This window comes from Pinus tabuliformis, chromosome 4_1 (genome assembly GCF_031772625.1).
Source record: "Pinus tabuliformis cultivar Carrire ecotype Pingquan chromosome 4_1, CPIR1, whole genome shotgun sequence".
NCBI lineage: Eukaryota > Viridiplantae > Streptophyta > Pinopsida > Pinales > Pinaceae > Pinus > Pinus tabuliformis.
In genome coordinates this window covers 223,942,160-223,963,291 of record NC_142303.1, presented here as the reverse complement: position 1 = coordinate 223,963,291, position 21,132 = coordinate 223,942,160, and the positions used below count along the sequence as shown (strand labels likewise).

Below are 21,132 nucleotides of genomic sequence, written 5' to 3'. Positions count from 1 at the left end.
AGACTCGTGAGGGGAATATAAAGAAATGACTCTAAACTCTTCTTGCCTACTCACTACATATGTGGGATGACTTGGAAAGGACATTTCATGCCAAGTGGGGTGAAAAGTAATATTTCCAATACTAGCCCACTAAGTCCTCTATAGTGAAGAAGAAGTCTTCTAAGAATGTAGACGAATTCACCAAGCGATTCAATATTCTGCAAAAAATACTAAATGAGATAAAACCTACCCTCGTTGCTACCATGATGAGTTACACGGCCACTTTCAAATATTATTTTTCCATTATGGTGAGGAAAAGGAGACCAAGAAACTTAATAGACATGCAATCAAGTGCAGCAGAGATAGAGGTAAATGGTTCTAAACTCTTCTTTCCAACTCACTACATATGTGGGATGACTTGGAAAGGACATTTCGTGCCTAATGGGGTGAAAATGAATATTTCCAATACCACCTCACTAAGTTCTCTATAGTGAAGTAGAAGTCTTCTAAGAATGTAGAGGAATTCACCAAGTGATTCAATAAATTCTACAACAAAATTCCAAATGAGATAAAACCTACCCTCGTTGCTACCATGGTGAGCTACATGGTTTCTTTCGAATCTTATTTGTCCATTATTCTGAGGAAAATGAGACCAAGAAACTTAGAAAACATGCGATCAGGCGTAGTAGAGATAGAGGGAAACTTAACTGCTACAAGAAAATTGTGAAGAATAGAGGTTTGAAATGAGAATTATGATGTTGAAAAATAAAATGGAGGAAACAATGAAAAATGTAAGAAGAATATAAAATATGAACCTAACCATCCCACTTATAATAAATAATGATCTAAAGAAAAGATTGAGGAAATGAATAGACTTATAAGAAACTTGTCGAATATGATAGCCAAACTTGAATGAGAGGGACCAAGAAAGGGTCAAAACCAACCACCTAGGAATCCCACATTCATCCATAGGTCATTTAACCCACAATAAATAAACAAGGAGAGAAGAATAGAGGAAAAACTAATTTAGCCTTCCATTAGAAGCGGTATGAATCTCCAAACTAATGAGTTCCTAGATGAGTATGTTCAATATGAGGACATAAACTAGGTAGGAGACCAAAATCCCACTTTCTATATCACAAAACTTCATTATGTGATTTACCTTGCTTCACATGGAAACTACAAGCCATGCAACAAATATAAGATTTCATCTTCCCAATATCAAAGAATCATTCACTCAGTAATGTTTTCCCAAAAGAAATTATGATTTACGACCTAAACTAGGTTGGTCAATTGAAGCAATTCGATAGACCAAACCTTCAGTGCATGCTCGCGATCCAAAACTAGTCCTCGATGCAAAGACATCACCTATTGAAAGTCCAATGAACACACAAGGACCTTCACGGGAAAAGGGTAAGAACATCCCAAATCCAAAATCAAACATGACTCAGGAAGATAAAAAGCCACGAGACCCAATTCCTTCCCAACCACCAACTCAATTAGTTAAGGAGACTGAAAGAAATGTAACCCCAATGTTTAACCTCAAATAAGAGTTGAACAAGATAAAGGTTTCCATCCCATTTTTAGAACTAACCAAAATACCAATGTATCAACCACTCATACAAAAAATCTTAAACCCTTCTAAATACATTTCTCATAATGACACTTTGAACATTCAAGAAGACTACCCTCATGTGGAGTGTGGATTGCACATGGAAGAGTAGGTTGATGATAGTTTGAGTCCTTCTTTAATTACTTGAATGATCATACAAGACTAATTCACAATTGTAGGTTACATTCGAGAGCATCCCACAATCTCATGCCCAGGTTGGTTATGGTGGAACTAGGATTAGATATCACTAAACCATATCATGAGCTTTACGCTTTGACTCTAGGAGAGTAAAATTCATTTTCCTCATCACAGATTTGGTTGTTTCCCTTACTAAAATACCAAAAAAAATGCAGTTATGGATATAATGGTAGTTGATATCCCTGCCTCTTATGGCGTGTTTTTTTCTAAATCCCGAGTTGGGAAATTAATAGTATCCTAAAGATGGAATTATCATATGTGACCATACCCATTTTCGAAGGTTAAGAATGAAGATTATTTATGTCATAAGTGACACCAAGAAATACAAGAACTTACCCATTTACATTGTAGAAGAGTCAATGTGATGTTATAACCTATCCATGAATCCTGAGGCCATGATAGAAGATGATTCACCCCTTGTTGAACTACAAAAACCAAATCAATTGCATTTAGCATGGAAATTGTTCTTAGACGGAGCATAATCTAAGGAATTAATAGGAGCAAGAGTGATCCTAATATCGCCAATGAGTCAGAACATATCCCTATCCTTCAAACTAGATTTTGATGCTACCAACAATGTCACTGAATATGAGGCATTGATCCTAGTGCTAGAAATAATCCAAAATTGTGAGTAAAAAAAATTGTGGATTTTGGATATTCTGAGCTAGTAGTGTTTCAAGTAAGAAACATCTATACCAATAAGCATCCTTGAATGAGATCATATCTCAGTGTCGTTTTTGATATTTTTGAAAATTATTTTGATGCTTTTAACATTACAGCTATGGGTAGGGAATATAACCAACATGTGAATGTCCTAGTAATAGCATCCAATACCTTTAGTACACCTCCTGAGATAAGGTTGAAGTATGAAGTAGTGATGAAATACAAACCCTTTATCCTAGATAACATTAAACATGGGTAACTTTTTGAAGATGACCAACAACTAAGAATATTTCTTGAACTAGTGGACGAGTTTTTTACTATGAATATTGACTTTGAGGGGCAATCGCCTGAGACAAATAAACAAAAGGAAGATGCACAGCAAGATAATACTAAGCTCTTGAACCAAATTTTAGGCCACAAAGTGATACAACTCAAAAATAAGTTCATCCCCAAAGGATTAGTTCCACTGGATAAATATTCCATCATAATGATGTGCCCACCAAACTAGTTTTCCAGCCAGTAGACAAAAATGTCATATAACATAATATCGTAAGAAAGGAGTGTTATCGGGAAATCTAGTCTCTATTCAGAGCTGCTAGTCCCACTAAGACGGGTAGCTATCTTAGAAACAAACAGATTAAAGTCACTTGTTTTTTCCTTTACGAGAGAGAGATGAGAAAGAAGCAGAAGGTACCAACCTCAATCTTCCTCTTGGCTCCTTGCTTGTTTCCTTTCCCCTTTGATAGAATCTCGCCACTGCTTCCTTACTTGTCTAGCTTCAAAGAGCACCTGTATATTCATAGCAGCATAATACCATCAAAGCATAGAGATCTTTCACTGTAAACAATATAGGATCAGATATATATTGACCATATAAATATATATAACAATACAATATTCAGAGATACACAAGAATATGGAGGAAAAATCAAATAGATTTATTAGTGAAAGTCTTAGAAGAGAGGATTACAACCACTTGGTCTGACCCAGCGCCATCCTCCCAGCTTGAAAACCCTTTTCACCTCACACAAAGCAAGATCACCCAACAATGTCTTCAAAGAGAAACTAGCAGCACCTCTTTGCAAATTACCAAATTCCAACCTTTGGATCTCTTGGATGAGGGATCCATTTATAGATATTTGCAAGGGGGTGAGTCAACTTCTGGGATTTTGATTAGTGTCATCTCTCTGATAGTTCTTAGTTCCACATGGAGATTTTAGATCTCTTACTCATCCCTGGGCGAATTTAGAGAGGCAAGTGTCAAATGAGCAGTTTCTAGAAGATTCTCTAGGTTTCCACTTAGCAAATTGCTTGTGCCATTTGTCTGCTCTCACTCATCGCACCCTATAGAAGGGATTTCCAGTATGCATCGCACTTTTTGCATATGGCAGGTGAGATGCATTGCACCTTTAGCACTGGGCAGTTTGTATGGTCCTGCTTTGACCAGTTCTGAGTAGCTTTTCACGAAGAACTTCTGGGAGATGATGTAATCAACTGACCTTGCTCCTTTAGGGTATGAAACAACAATTTTATGGACTTAGAAGCCCTTGGTTTATGGACATATGTGATTGGGGTTGCAGTGCCCAAATATGTCTATAAAAATTGCCCCCTAAAGCATGAGGTCGTAAATCTTTTGATGTCGAGTGAAATGCTTTATAATGAGGATTCGAGGTTTTTCGCACTGGAAGGTGACCTGTAATAAGACACAATACAATACATTATCTTCATATATTTTCATGATCTAGCTTAGGCGGCCATTCCCATGCTTAGCTTGATAAATTCATTTTCATGTACATAGAACAGACAACTGTCTATGTGCAGACTGATAATTCTGGTAGAGCCATCATCCCTTAGTTTGGATGATTATCTGTGTAGCAATGATGTACATTTGATGTATTTATTTTCCCGATTATATCGCAGCCCGGATGGATGAAACTAGATCCGGGGTCTTCAAAAACTCGTTCAATCTTCACCCGAAAGTACAAGTTGATCCATGTGAAAAGATGTTCTGATGTCAAACATGGAAGGACATCGCCTGATTACCAGCCAATGATGTAAGCTATTAACAGACGCGAGAGGAATCACCAATGATGATGATGACCCTCAAGGTACTACAGTACAATTCGCATGGTGTGAATACATGAGTTGATGTCGAACACCACGCAAAGTCTTTCGGTTGAAGGCCAATAGTGTAAACCTGTCGCCAGAAGTGAGAAACTTGCCATTGAGGCATGCAAGATTCAAAGTACTGGAAGGGTTGTCCCTAGGTCAGATTCTTGGATAATGAGCTGATGTTGACAAGAAGTGACCCGTCATAGGAAGGCATTAATGGATCCCACATCTATGGCATGGAACAGAACAAATGATTTTGTAGAGGTGAAAACGATCTGATGATACAAGGTTTAGGGTGGCGGTCATGAAAGGATGAAGTGTGAAGGGATTGTAGCGGATGAGACACAAGCTGGGTAGGTGAATTCTCTGAGCAACTTCTCTTGAGAATATCGGTGACACTAAAATGGATTGGTAGCATTAAGCCCAAAAGTGGATGGTACAGTGGACCAATGGTGATATGACCGGTGAATGGAATAACCCAACCCGACACAATCATGGTGATGGAGTGAAAGTGTCATGTTCAAGAGCGACCTGCTACCAATAAAGTTTCTTCAAGTTTTCTTCCCAATTTTTCGAGAGGCTACTATGACAGGAATCAACCTCCTTGGTGACCTTAAGGAAATGGAATCGACGGAAACACAACATCCATGCCTTCCACATCAGCAACAACACTCCTAGGAAGCAACCCAACCACTCATGCATCCTGCCCTGATTTTTTAGATCTCTTAACCTCTGTATACTCTCATGTTATGGGCATGTGAGTGTACAGGGAGCTCTAGACGCTCCCACAAGCCTGCATCTATGAGACTAGGGACTTTTACAAGCAGACCTGTGCCCACATCCGCGAAATTTAAGGCAACTTTCTAGCCTAGAATTTTGGGCACTGTCGAGAACTTGTTGTAACTTCCAGAATCCATTAAACACATGATGACAAGACTAATAAACCAAAAATCAACTTTAGGACTAGGCTTGACCATCCCCAATTGAGACTGACATTCTATCAAATACTTGACATCAATGCAATCTACAAGTCTCGGATACAAGGCAGAACATGAATAATTGAAAACTCTTATGAAACATGACAAGAAGGATCACCACCTTCTCCCTTGAACTATTATGAAATCAATTAGGTCTTGCATCCATCATTTTAACCAGTACAAGTAAATACGTGAAGTAACCATGACATGAACTAGTCAATTAACCATGCTTATAACCATCATAAAACCATGTAAATAACAACGAGATAACAACCATTAAATCCACATATAAATAAGTACAAAAGAAAGAGAACTTAGCTTTTATTAACCATAGGTAAATTAGACTAGGTTTGGGACTTCCATGTAACACCCGACCATAGACATGGTTGAACCAAATATTTCTTTTAGCCAGTCGCCCCCGTGCCATATTCCAAGAATGAATGTGGGATCTCATGGATAAACCAATCCAAAAATAACCAAGGGAATCCAGAGGTTAAACCACCTCCACCCTCACCAAACTGTGATCACACCAAAAATGGTGCTCTGATCACAAAACCAAACCACACTTGGAATGCCATCCAGAATCCATTACTATCCTAGAGGAGTTTTCTGTCTCCTTGTCTCTCAGGTTTCACTGCAATCTAATCCTGTATCACTAGGACCTAAACTGAGACACCAACCTCTGAGGCTTTATCGCAATCCACACCAGATCACTAGGCCCTAAACCAAGACTCCTCCTTCAGGATTTACCGTGTATCCTGCCAAAACCGATCAATGGATTCCTAGGCCTTCGGGAATGAACCTTAAGACCACCTCCACTGTGGATTTTGAAATCCATCTAGCAATTCCAAAGATCAAAACCGAGATAAACATCCCAACACACCATGGCATCCTGAAAAGGCAATGTTAGGCTAAAAACCATTGTCATAAGCTAGCAAAACCATGTCAGTGATAGCAAGAGAACCATACACAAACATGCAAAGCCATGCATGTCAAAACCAGCTAGGAAATAACACATGCAACATGTTACCTGCAAGTATTCCTGTTGAAGCTGCTTCATCCTGCTCTTCCTTCCTTGATCCTTGCTTTCCTCCATTCCCCTTTGCTTGCTTTTCCTTCCTTACTCCAAAGCTAGAGTGCTCCAAGAAAACTCAAGTTTCCAAGAGTGAGAGAGAGAGAAAGAATAATGAGAGATCTCCAAAACTAAACTAACAAAAGGTTACCAACTGATCCTCATAAGATTTTTTATTAATGAGGCATTTATTTTCTTTGTTTTCCATTATTTTCCTTCATTTTCCTCTTCACATGCAACCTGTAACCTTTCACCTTACTTTTCTCCTAATTTCCCTTATTTTCATAAATAAATGTGCCAAAAATGCATTTTTTTCCTTTTTCTGCCTTCATGTTTGCCTTTGCCAATTTTCTTTAACTATAAACACATCCAATGATGCCCACTAGGATATCTTTGCCCAACATTCAGCTTACGTGTCCCTTACCCATGGTCTTATTTTTTCCTTTATTAACTTTTATTACATGGAATTTTCACGAGGGTTATTACACGAATTATCTTTTATGAGGTAAATTTCCCGTGGGAGATCTGAGCTACTAAAAGCACAAGCCATGGTCTATTCTAAGGCACATCTAGAGCAGTTGATTATAAGGCATTGGGTTTTTAAGAGGTTGAGTTTGAGGTAATTAAAATTTGGTCAAAGGACAGAACAAAGGAACATTGAGTTTTTTTTGAGAAAGCACCATGAGGACAGGTATTTCCATGGGTACAAGTTCATTAGCAACCGTTGATGAGAAGTAGTGAGTAAGAGGACAATGAAGAGATTGTGTAATTATTGAATGTTATTGTAAATGGGTTATTGTCCTTAGTACAATAGCCCAAGAATATTTTATTTTATCTTTTATTCTATAGGGTTGCAAAGGTGGTGCTAGGGAAGGAAGTTATATCTTCCTTTAGGAGTTTGTCACCTCCTTCAAGTGGATGTTGGTAAACCAATGTTGTTGCTGGCTTGCTGGGGCCTGGCCCAGGTTCAGAGTCAATTAGCCAAACAAATACTTGTACTACTGGCCCTTTCGGCAACAGTCTGCGAAGTGCGAACTGAGGTCTCACTTGAAGCAGTATGGGGGATAGTGGAACCAGGTTTCTGTACCCTTGAGATGTCTGAGGGTTTGATTTAGTCCAACTGTCAATACTTTCACGCAAGTTACTTTGCATCCTTCCCTGGCTTGCGAGGCCTTCGTGCCCTGTTATATTCGCCTTCGCGCAACCCTAACAAGGGGTTGTGGGGCTTTCGCATTGCTAGAGAAGCGATCTGCACTATTTCCCCGAGTCACCTCATGGATCTTACTTATCTTCTTATAAAAATTAGTTATCTTCACATAAATAGATACCTTCTATTAGATTTACTTATTCAACATATTCATATAATTTCGCGCTATAAATAAACAGTAAACTTGCAATTCATACCTAGTATACTTCAATGCATAAAATAGGAAAAGATAGATAGAAATATGGTAACACTTTTCTTTATTAATGCTTCCAACAGTTACAGACTCAACCTTTCCTATGAACTCAACTGCAGGGGTCCGCTCACTCAGCTGTGGATTACTAGGCCTCTGCGCACTAAGCTACAGAGCCTTCTCCAACTCTACGACCCAAAGACATGACTCTACACTTTGACTCAATGCTTCATGGATTGATTTCCTTCGACCCTTTTTCTTTGATTGATATCTTTACACTTAGAGCCTCACTCTATTTATACATTCCCATGGTCTGTAGACCATGGGTAGATCTTTCAAACCAACATTACATTACAAATATGAGGGTAGGCAACGCTATGACTCAATTACAACTTTGCGCTTGACACCCACAAATCGCGGAGTCTTTATAATGGACTTAGTCAAAACTTGGGCTTTAAGCCCCAAAAATTGCTTTGGGGGATCCCACATCCAATAGGCCCCCAACAAAAACATTGTGACTCACCCTTGAGTCACTCTGTCGGTGCGGAGATCTTTGCGCGAAGACCTCCCAACTCTGCTCGCACAGCTGCAAGGTCGGCAACACACTGAGTGGTTGCCGACTGTATCTCCTGTACGCATTGTTCTGAGACCGTGGTGTCGGAACTGCTCCCTTGTATCTATTTCAGCGTCCCATGAATCTGTGCGAGATTACCTTCAATTGTTGCTATGATTATGAAGGCCTCGTCGATCCAAGGCTAAACATGTGCCTTCAAAACTGCTTCTTTGTGTCGCATTGCGTCTACTTTCTCTTTAAGTGCTTTGGCATGTTGCATTCGTGCGAGCCTCTGAGTAAGGGCCACCATTTGCGCGGTCCCTTTGATGTTTTCATACTACTGCTATAGTTCACGCACCTTTGTTTCTATGCACTATATGTTCGAGTCCTCCTCTAGATTGGTGAGGACCTCGAACGATTCTTCCAACATTCTGGTGCAGTCCCTTACTGCACTGCTAATCTCCTCCATTCCCAATGTAATGGCACTAGTGCGCTGTTCCCTTACTTCTAGAGGAGTTGAAGGCTGTGCCTTCAACTGCATCTCTGCTATCTGAAGGTTCAGCTCCAGCTAAACCTTGGTCATTTCTTCTCGCGCCTCATGCACCCCTACTGCTAATCGCTGGATGCGTGCCTCTGCTGGGATGGCTAGCTCAGGGACCATCTGGTAGGCTTCTTCAATTACCTGCACCATCTTCCTATTCTGAGACATGACCTCCTTATGCTACAAGCTCAACTGCTCCATGTTGATCCTCTGTTCACTCAATACTTGCAGAGCACGGCTCTCCCTAGCCCATAGTTCTGTAATAATCCCATCCTGCAGAACATAGAGCATCCCTCAAGGGATGCTAGCCATGTTGATCCCTATTCCTTTCAATGTACTGATCGTAGGCTTGTCGGCCTCATTTGTTGTAACCAGTGCCCCTTCTGGTAGCACTATTGTGTTGGTTGTACGAGCGTGAAACATTTCCTCGCTGCAGCTATTCCTACTACGAGGCTAGTTAAGAGAGTACCAGCCTAAGGAGTGCATACCTGCAACTCCTAAATTTGTGCTCAGAGGGCCCCCAACACAATCTGATTCTCCTCCGCAAAGTTCTGGAGGGCCTCTGTGGTGATGTTGCACACCGTCTCTCCTATATCGTGTAGATCCCCCTCAGTAAGGGTGATCGGGTCGATAGACAACTTAGACGCTTTTACCTTCTTACACAGCCCCATCTTCTCTCTTAGGTGTTGGCGCTTCAATAGTGTCGACGCTGTCTATGAGTTCATGCCACCCTCCTCTACCTCTGTTTCCAACTCTTGCTCCTACTCAGGCGAAGGTGACTTATGGCCCTCACGTTCCTTCTCTGCTACCTTCTATGCTACTGTTGCGGCCTTTTATTGTTCTGTTGCTATCTACACAGCGTCTCACACCTCCTATGCATTTGCTATTGCAACTTCTTTCCTTTTATTTTTCGCCAACTACGCCACACACAGTTTTGCCTCCTCCTCCTTTTTTTGCGCAATAGATTTTTCTAGCGCAGAGATGTCTGGAGCGTGCCACTCCATTAGCCACGTCTCAAGTACATCAAAGATCACATCATCTGTGGCCATATATGGTAGCTCGTTCCACTTCTTTACAAGGTCCTTGTGCACCCTGAGGTAGATGTGATGAAATTCAGCTTTAAACTCTCTGAAACTGTGCAAGCTGTTGTAGATAGTGGGTGATAACCATGGCTTGTGGTTTATCCCCATTCTGATGTTCATCTCCATGAACACCCAAAATATTTTACTGTTGCAGATCCAGTTCACATCTTTAGTGGCCCACAACGAAGCGTACTTCACGGCCTCCAGGAGATCCCTTGCAATTGTGGGGAACTAGTTGTCCTCAGGCAATTCCACAGCCACTAGCACTATGGATCGCAGAAGCCATGCATTGTGGAAAGTTTTTCCTTGTTCCTGTGCCTCGCAAAAATTCTCCAGGAACTTGTTGCACAAGAATTCGGACTAGTTAAGCTGGACCCCCTCTGCGCATAGTTTGGCAAGTGCCACCACCGGCGCAGGCACCTCATCTGCATGACACTTCCACATGACCTTGCCCACCAGTATATAAGTCGCCACTCTGACAGCTTTGTTGTTGATACTGGAGATCGTGTAGCCCCTCTTTTTCTTCTCCAGCTTGTATTTCTTTTTTATGGCCTTCGTGATGGCCAAATCACTGCTCTTCCCCTCCGAAATGTCTGCTGGGTCTTCTCCTTTACATGGGAGTTGGGTAATTCGATGGATTAGGTGGTTCGTGATGGGGATGGGCTCCTCCAGCCACAAACACCCACCATGCACCAGGCAGAGCAGTTGCCTGATGATGAAGATAGTCATTGGAGCGTGATGGTAATGCGGCACCCAGAGCAGGTTCAACAACCTTGCCTTTTCGACTCCGCGTAACCACTTACATGGCTCCAACTCTATAACTCCCACCATGGTGTGTTTCTTTGGCTTCATGAGGTGTGCGGTCACCAAGTGAGGGAATTTCTCGTGGTCAGTGAGATCCCAGTCTTCAAATTTTAAGCTCGGCACCCTTCCCAAGTGCGTTCCTTCAAAGATGATATCGTCCAGGAGGGGCAAAGTCTGCAAGAGCTCTTGCTCTCATCAAGGTCCTTGGGCACCTTCGCCTTCCCCTTCTGTGGAGGGACATACTCGAGCAGCTTAGTTAGAGGGACCGCACCCTCAGTTTCTTCCTCCATGCCCTCGTCCTTGTCCTCTTCAATTATGATATCCTCCAGGTCTTCTTCCTCCTCATTGGTTTCCAAGTTAACCACTTTCCCTTTCTCCTCCATTGTTAATTTGGTTCGTAGTGGGTTTCGAGGGGACAAACGCACTAGAATCATTAGCTGTTTGTCTTTCTTTGGTCTCGGTGTGTACGGTGATTTAGGGATTTCCACAACAATCCCAATGCTCTCAGGGGCATCTTCTATGGTCATGGCCTACGCGGTTTCTTCGGCGCTCATCTCTGTGATTTCTCTGGCTTCTTCAGATGCCGCCATCATGTTCGTCCATAAATCTCTCAACCGTTCAATCAGGGGCTCAACTAATGCTCTCCAAAGGACAAACATGTCTCGGTTTAGAATACTTGAGGTGCATGACAACTCAATTATCAAATGACGAAGTGTTGTTTGCTGGGCAGCCCTTTGTAATTTATAGCGCCTTTTGAATTTAAATTCAACCGTTCCCCCCAAATCCATTCCATTAATGCTCCCTTGGCAGTAGATTTTCCCAAATCTTGCCCATAAAGCTCATCTTAAATTCCTGCCACCCACTCCATTTGGTCTCAAGTCAAGCATCACATCGTGAATAGTGACTACAACAGTCACTTTCCAGCCAACCCACATGGCAGCGCAGGCCCCCTTGCGCGGTCGTGGACCTTGTGACACTTTTCTCCTGCACGCAACCCTGGCATTGCATAGCTCTCAGGCAGAGTAGTTTACAGTCTTGCACCTCCTTTCAACTACCTGGAGCACTAAGGCTATACTTCCCATGGCTAGTCAGGTGGCAACGCCACCTGTATAGGGTTTCAACCGATCATCCATCACCTTTCCCAGAAAAAATCCGCCTTTTATTTTTACTGTTTGCGTCGCGCACTTTACCATCTGCATCGTGCCACCATGGGTGATCCTTTTAGTAATATACGACCCAATACAAGGCATCAAGCTGATTATCTCTCGGCGGTAGTCCCCAAATTTGTCACTGTAGTCATGCACACCCTGTTTTATAACCCTGATTTTCTTATCGAGAAAGTCCTTATTTATTTCTTCCTCAAGCTTCTTGACTTATGCTTCCACCAGATCACTTTTCTCCCATAGCTGTGGTGAGCATCAGTATTGTAGCAATAATGCTACAACTCCTGGGTTGCCTACTTTACTCTTATCAACCCGGTAGTTCGTAACAAACTTTGAAGCGACAGTGTTGTATGCACAAGTACTAGTTCTTACTGTAGGCTGTCACTTGGTCAGCTGGCGCAAGGCCACTAGGAGCTAAAGCCAACTTCTATGGATTCCAAAAGAAGCTCTATATGTGATGAAAGCAAGGAAAGCTTACTCTACAGAGGCTACTCTAATTGCAGAAAGGAAAAGGACTGAAATGTAAAGTAAACCTAACAAACCCTACTTAATCAACTAATCCTACTTTTGCAGAAAGCACTATGAAAACCATGAAATGAATGCCATTACCTACTCAAGGAAGTAAACAACATCTACTCAAGCTATTTCTAGAAGTAAATGAGTAAAAAAAATCTTTGTGAATTTTTATGTATTTTTATGTGAAATGACATGCATGCATTTTATTGTGTGTGAAGGTGGAAGTGAATAGGTGGTGTTGAAGGGTGGCTTTGGGGTTTTAGGAGATGAAGGATGGTGTAGATGGTCCTAGGAGGTCTCGAGTGGCCTTCTGGAGGCTTTTCCCACACTCGGCCTTCAAAAGAAAGCCTACAGGAAAATCTACAAGAGGATGCCGAGAGTAGTTTTGAAGGTTTTGAAGGTGTGAGAGTGGGTGGAAAAGGTAGATGAAGGTTGGGATGATGTGGTAGGGTGCCTAGGGTCCACCAAGGGTCAATAGGAGAGGGAAAGATGATTGGGAGAGAGGAAGAAATCCTATGGAAAAATGCAGAAAACTAAGGCAGATTTGAGGTGAACTTTGGGCGACCTATAGGGCATGGATCAGGGAGAGAATGTGATGGATGATGGGCTGACCTGCTATGAGAAGAGATTTGCTACAAAAGAACTGACAGTCAACCAATGAGATCAAGCAAGCAAGGAAATGAGTACATCAAAAAACAGAATTTTGCATCAAGCTAGTCTAAATTATGAGCTATGGAAGTAAATGCTGAAAAATGCTACAAGGAGAGAATGCATGGAAGAAGACTTATTGCAAAGATAGATATCAGCATGGTGGAAGAGATCTAAAGCAAAGCATTAACCTTCTAACAAACTTGCAGACACTAGAAATCCTATGGAGAAGGAAAATCTGTGTTTTTTGGGCAGCAAGAGGGTCTTTGCCTCAGTTCATGGTCCCAAAGGAAGGAAAAGAGGCCAAGGAAATGTTGCTAGCCTTTTGAATCTTCTTTCTACACTGCTTAACCTACTATAGAAAACACAAATGGAAACAACCTTCTAAATCACCAAAAGAAACCTATTCTTAACCAAGAAAGAAATTCATCCAACAACAACTAATCCATAAACTGAAACAAAGCATATAAATACAAACAAAGAGGAGCTTGGCTGTTGGATTGGGCCTTGACCCAAGGGCTTCAGCCCTCTGAGATAACTCAGTGCTAGCACAAAAAGGATCTCATATTTATTATCAAAATAGTAATAGGATTACATGAAACTGTCCACAAAAGTAAGCTCGAAGTTGAGCAGAGTGTTACAATAGCAAAAGTACAACAAAAATCCAACAAAAATTCAACCCTAGTGAGGCCCTGGGCCTCTCTACTTAGACAACTGAAGCTCCCAACAACTTCCTTAAAATCAGGGAGGCTTGGCTCCCAAAACTCGAGATAAACATAATTTATCCTCCACTTGCTCGGCTACCTCCTAGTGCATTGATTTGGTTGTTTGTACTCTGAACTGCATGAAGGGGAATTCGAAGTGGGAAGTAATAAATGAGGGAGATTCCCTCCTATAAATCCTCTCCTTTGTCCACTTTGAATTATTGCTGCCAATTGTCCATTGAATATTTGACTTTGTCTTCAAAATTCAACAAAAATTTGCATTAAACACATATTAGACCTCATGGCATCATAATTAACTCAACTCACTCCATAAGCATAAATAAAAAAACATGAAATAAGCTAAGAGAATGGTTGATTTAACTATGTTAGGGGGCAAAATGAGCCCATATAATTACCCATTTATGGTGCTCATCATCACCCCCTACTGAAGGTGTTTCTCATCCTTTGAGCAACTTAGTCCATCTCCTCATCTTTGATGGCCCTGGTGGCCTCTCTAGCATCCCAAGCTTCTGATGTTTTTCCCTCTTCCTTGTCATAGAAGCTTGCTTTTCTGTCTATCTCTTCCCACTAACTTTGCTCTTCTTCTTTGGTTCTTCCTTCTAGCATGCCTAACAGCAGTGGTGGACTCAGTTTGAGGCCAATCCAATTGACCTACAACCTCTGCATTGAGTGCTTGTACATTGGCACTCTCCTTAGTGCCTCCTTCATCGTCATTAGGGAACGATATTCCCTAATCTTCAAACTGTGTGGTAAGGTGTTCCATCTCCTCATACATGCATGCGCACAGTCATCCCCAAGTAACCTTTCCATGTCCTCAAAATGTGCAATGGCCTGTGCTTGATCACTTATATATCTAGGGGCAATTTGAGGATTATTTGCAAGTAGTTGTTGTGTGCTAATGAGAACCATAGGATCTGATGGCTCAGCTCTAACCATTAGTGGCTCATTATTCTCTCTGATCATCAACCTTTTTACTTTAGTTTCCCTTAACTTTTCATAGTATCCAGGAAGCCATGGCCATTAGTTGTAGGTCCCCTAGCCGAGCATTGGGGTCCCACACATTCATGTCTATGAGGGCCATATTATGCAGGTAAAATTCTGCCTTTTTTGCCTTGCCTTCTATTGTGCTTTGGTCACACAGGTCCATAAATTGTCTGTAATCTTGAAAATACATTGTGCCTCTTTGTGCCAAAGTCTTGCTATGAAATTGTAGACATTGGTCCTTAAGGTATAATCCATAGGATTTTGCTGGTGTTCTACATTGTAGTGCCTCCATGGATAAGCTAGCCATGCATGCTAGTTGGGTCTCTTTCTCCTTTAGCTGCCTCCTTAGCAATTCATTTTTAGTTTGAAGTTGGTCTCTTGCAATTGCTTCTCTATGTGTGACAGCACTCAACTCTCTGCTTATTTCTCTAAGTCTATTCTCCATATGGCCAACATCCTCAACTCCCTTGGATTTGGCTATTTTCATCCACCTATGTGTTCTTATTCTTTCCTTTTCTAGTTCAAAGAATAGTGGAATTGCAAATGTTTGTGGAACTATCCTTCCTCCTTCAAGAAGATGGTAATACGAGGCAAGGCTAAGCTGGGGATCAGGTCCTTATGGCTCTGTAGCTTCCTCCTTCCCCTTTGGCCACTCTTCCATTGTTTTCTCAAGATGTTGGGTCTCCTGTAGCCCTGATAGTGTCTCTTGTAGAACTGTCTGTGCCTCCTGTAGGACTGTTTTTGGGTCCTGTAGTTGCACTTTTTCCTTCCAGGTGGAAGATCTAGGAGTCACTCTTTCATATGTGATAAGTGTTTTAGAGGGAGATTCTTCCCCTTTGACATTGGGTGAATCTTCAATTGTAATGGGCACTGTTGAATATGGCTGGGGTTTTCCTGTTTTTATCCTTGTGCTTTTCCTGGCCTTGAAATACATGGAGGCCTGCATTTTTCTCTTTTCTTTTGGTTTAATTGGTGTGCTGAAGGCTGTGAGGGTAGTTGTTACCTCCCTTTCCAGGGTCTCAGGGGACCCTTCGCTTTGTTTTACCTCTGTTGCCTCTTTTTCTCGTCCTTCTGCCTCCTTTTCTATCTCTGTTTGCTCTATTTCTTCCTGTTCTATTTATTCCCCCTCCTCTCTTCTATCTTAGTTTCTTCCTCCTCCTTTTCTTGTCTTGCTGAGTCATCAGTTGCTTCCCCTTCTCCCCCTTTCTGCTCTTCTTCCTCACTGTCAGAAGGATTAATATCATAGGCGAGGGCCTTTATGTCATCTTTTGTTGTCATGTTCCTGAAGACTTCCCATGCTATAGGGAGTGTGAATGTATGGAGGGATTCTTCCACTAAAATTTTGATTAACCCATGGTGAGCTAGCTGATCTGGACTCCCTGCCTTAAACTTAATACTGGAGTCTATGAGGGACTATAGGAGGAAATAGGGGACGCTGAGTTTTTGGGGTGTTGGAGTGTCCATGCCATATCTCTGCTCATGAAGGATTCTAAAATGGTAGCCATATACTATGCTATACCTCCCCTCACAGGAAATATATTTGATGATTTGGTAACTAACCTCATCCCAAGGGTAGGGTATGCTTGTCCTTCTAATGCCATTTTTATCTTCCACAAGATGTTCATTGTTTCAGAAGAAGTTTTTCTTGGCAGCCTGTCCAATTGGTTTTTCATCTTTGCTCCAAGGTAATCCAAGAGGAAGGGTAGTAACCCGACTAATAAATTCAGGGGTTATCTCCATGGAAATACCTCTAAAAGTGAAAATGGCATGTGTTCTTGAGTGAGGGACTAAAGAGAGGGCAAATTCCTTGGCAATTTCCTCATCAAACCCTTGGAATTTCTCAAAAAAGTTCATCCAATTTGCCCTTGTGAATATGGCCACTACTTGGGGATGTTCATGGAGCCTGGTGGAATTAGTGGGATCCTTCCTCATGAATCCTCCTGTCATTGTGCTTATACCCCTTTTGAACACCAAATGTAGATATGGAGACAAGAATTTTGAAGAAAACAGGAAAACAGAGGGAAATTGTGTTTTTTTTTTTTTTAAACAGGCATAATTTTTTTTATGTAATTCCTCTTCTTCTATGGACTCAATTCCTCCTTAAAATGATATCATTCCTTGCACATATTGATAATCAAGGTGGGTATGCATGGAACCTACCTCCTCAAGCCATAAATCGAGCAAAAAACCCATGTTTTCTTCTTAAAAACAACTCACTGCCCCTCCTGTAGAACTGCCTGTAGGTGCTCCTGTAGAACCTATAAGTGCTCCTGTAAACAATGCCAAGAGCAGGAGGATGGGTGAGATCGAAGAAAAATGATGGTTTTGAGGCTGTGGGTTGACAAGGAGTTTGCTAGAGCTAAGTTTACGAGGAGAGAATGAGGGAAAAAGTGGTGAGAGTGCTCGAGGGGGAGTACTTATTACTTCTTTTAGATATTTCTGGTGATGGGGGTGAGCTGCCAACAATGTACGTTGGCCATATTTGGACCATTGGTCCCCACCTGCCTTGTCATCATGCTTCCTTCCCGCAATCACCTCTCTTTATTGTATTGGAGTTTACATACCCTCCACTACTTGTCCTTGGGATCTTTCTCTGAGTTGACTATGAGCACGTGTGGGTGACATCTTCAGATGAGTGGAGTCAACTAGATGAAGGTGGCCAAGTTAACTAGCCACCTTTTCCTCATTCAACCTCAACTATCTTGTTACTCATGCATACCTTTCAATTACACAAATGCAAACAGAGGAGTGGGTTAGTCACTTACCTGTGAGTCGAATGTATGTGCTGTGAGATATTTTGGCTCCTTCTACTGTTGCATGCCTATGTTCCCCTTGCTGCATGCTCTCTGTTTTCTAATGTGTGGCTGTTTGTTTTGTGTAGGTATCCTCTGGCTGGATCTAAGCTTCAGATGTCTCCTTCAATCCTCATGGTTGCACTTCTTTTGCTGTTGTGGCTTGATTTTAATGGGATCAACTGTTGGAAATAATACCAAGAGAGGGGGATGAATCAATATTATCAAATCACTTAATTTTCATTTCACAGTCAGAATTGTATACGCTACATCAGTTATGGGAAACTGCGTATATATGCAACTGTGTCTAAAGAAACCAGCGTAGTAAACTTATGATTCATTAAATGTTGAACTTTAATCAGTGCATCAGAACTTCATTAACCTTAAGAATAGTAAACAGGTACAGTAAAACAGAATAGATCATCACACACATGAACACAAGATATAAGGTGGAAACCCAATGTGGGTGAAAACCACCAGCTGCAATTCGTCTCTATCTTCTTGTAATAAGAAACTTCTTTTTACAATATTTCTGTACTGGTGCAGTCTTATTCTAGTACTCAAGCTTCTACCTGCAGAAGGCTAAAACTTTCTCTCGTTCTCCAGCTTCTCCTAGAATGGAGCTACAACCCCCTTAGTTCTTGTACTAGCTGATGTACTCGTATGTAGGTGTTGACCTATAGAAAGCTACAACCTTCCCTTTTCTTCCAGGGATCACGTTTCATGAATTTTCAAACTGGATCCATCAAAACATCAATCAAACATCAAATGTATCTGCATCAACCAATTTCCTTTGCACCAAACAAAACTGAATCAAATAGTCACTTCTCTGAATGTTGTACCTAGAAAATAGTAATAGTAACCAGACACCAATCCTGAACCCAGAACACTGCAGCAATAAACAGAAGTAGCTAAAACATATTTTATGAGACGTACGCTACTTCAATATGTGGAACCTGCGTGCATACGCTTCTGTATTAAGGCAAACCTGCGTATATGCTGTTTTGAATTACTGAACTTGCGTGTATACGCACCTTTGCTATGCCGAACCTGTGTACAGATCTATAAAAGATAATTTACCCTTTTCAATTATTCAGACATCAGTTATACCCACATTATCAGATTTATAGATCAAGTCATGTGCCAAATATAACATATCAAAATCACACAAAGATACTTCTATTCAAGCCTTAATATCTTGACCCATCAATAGAACTTATCTTTCTCTAGCGCTCTGGTTCCTCCTTGATTCAGATCCAGCTATGCTCCACAAACAAATCACCAATATTCTAGATCATGCTCTTCATTAGATATTCAATACTTCAATGAATGCCTTTGCCTAATGATATCCTTCCCTTTTTATAGTCTTAGGCCTTACTCAATACCATGGTCGAAAACCATAGAGAATCAATACCATGGACCCAATACCTAGGTTCAACACTTCGGACGAGATACCATGGTCCAAAACCATAGGTCCAAATACCAAGGACTAAATACCATGGACCAAAAAAATAAGTTTTCCCACATGTACGCGCTCTTCCTTGCATGAAAGTGCGTCAATACGTATACGCGCCTTATGATCGTCGAACCCGTGTGTATACACGACTTGGTTAAAAGGAATCTACATATATCTCTTTTTCCTTCATCCTGAGAGCCTGAACTGTGATCTGTCATTTGAGTGAGTTGCCATCAAGGACAAAACCTGTGTCATAGCACCAAACCTGTGTCATAATGCCAACAATCTCCCCCTTTGGACTTGATGGCAACCCCAAGTCACTCAAATTCATTCTCCCCCTTTGTCATCAAGAGTAAAGGGTTATGCTCCCCCTGAGTACATGTTGAAATCTGTGCTTTGCTGTGCTATCCACACTCCCCCTGATTGTAGGGAATGCCTGCAAAAAGATGTTATCAGCAGCATCTATCAATCATCATTCAGACCAGCAACCATAATCTCCCTCTGCACCTGTTCCACCTGAAACAAAAACAACTGTGAAATTGAACCAAGATCTTCTAAGATAATGCCAACAATGCATTATTAGAATTATATGCTCCCCCTGAACTTGTGCCAGATGGTCTCTGTCAGACCCATATTAGACTCTTTTCATCCTGAGTCTGGCCCCACTGTCTGTCTTCAAATCATAATATACGCGACTGTGTCCACAGACACCTGCGTATGTACGCAGATACACTTCATGAAACTCGCATACAACCACTGTTCTCTGAAACAGATAATTTCAACAGTAAGATGATGCATCAACTACTCCCAGCTTCTATCTGAGGTATTCAAATGTCTCCCTGGGCAGTGGTTTGGTGAATATATCAGAAACTTGTTCCTTGGAGGGAACATACTCGAATTTGACCTTTTATTCAAGCACTTGTTCCCTGAGAAAATGATATTTGATAGGTATGTGCTTGGTCTTTGAATGCATGAATGGATTCTTTGAAATACTGATTGCACTTGTATTATCACAAAAAATGGAGATAGGTGGAGTACAAGTGATTTGAATGTCTTGCAATGTTTGCATCATCCAAAGGAGTTGTGTACAACAAGATGCAACAACCACATATTTTGCTTCAATTGTAGATAATGCAATTGAACTTTGTTTCTTGCTGAACCAAGATACCAATCTGGAACCCATAAAGAATGCACCACCACTAGTGCTTTTTTTGTCATCCACGCTTCTTGCCCAATCTGCATTTGTATATGCATGAAGTGTGAGATTTGTATCTCTCGGATACCATAAGCCATAGTTTTGTGTTCCTTGAAGATATTTGAAAATCCTCTTAACTGCCTAAAGGTGTGCTTCCTTTGGATTTGCTTGGAATAGTCCAACTATTCCCACTGCATGCATGATGTCTGGTTGGGTACCTGTCAGATAGAGTAGACTACCAATCATTGATCTATAAGTTGGTTGAAGCATTGCTGCTGATTCATCATTTGCACTGAGGTTGCATCCTATTACCATAGGGGTACATACTGGTTTCAAATCCTCCATCCCATATTTCTTCAATATCTGCTTGAGGTACTTGGTTTGTGATAGAAAATACTATCTTTGTTTTGTTGGACTTGTAAACCAAGAAAATATGTGAGCTCACCAAGTAAGGACATTTCAAATTCTTTCTACATCACCAAAGCAAAGTTTTGACTCATGGCTTCTTCATTGCTACCAAAGATGATATCATCAACATACACAACAAGTATTAGCAATTTATCATTATCAATTTTTATATATAGATTGCTATCTGTTGATCCTTTTGAAAAACCTTGTTGATGGAGATATTTGTCCAACCAAAAATACCAAGCCCTTGGAGCC

General features: G+C 41.2%; 1 protein-coding gene across 1 annotated transcript in view; it reads left to right on the top strand.

Annotated features, from left to right (window-relative positions):
• The window catches only part of LOC149175045 ((+)-3-carene synthase 1, chloroplastic-like), a 60,187-nt gene that overhangs the window by 18,217 nt on the left and 20,838 nt on the right, over window positions 1–21,132 (top strand). The window lies entirely within an intron of this gene.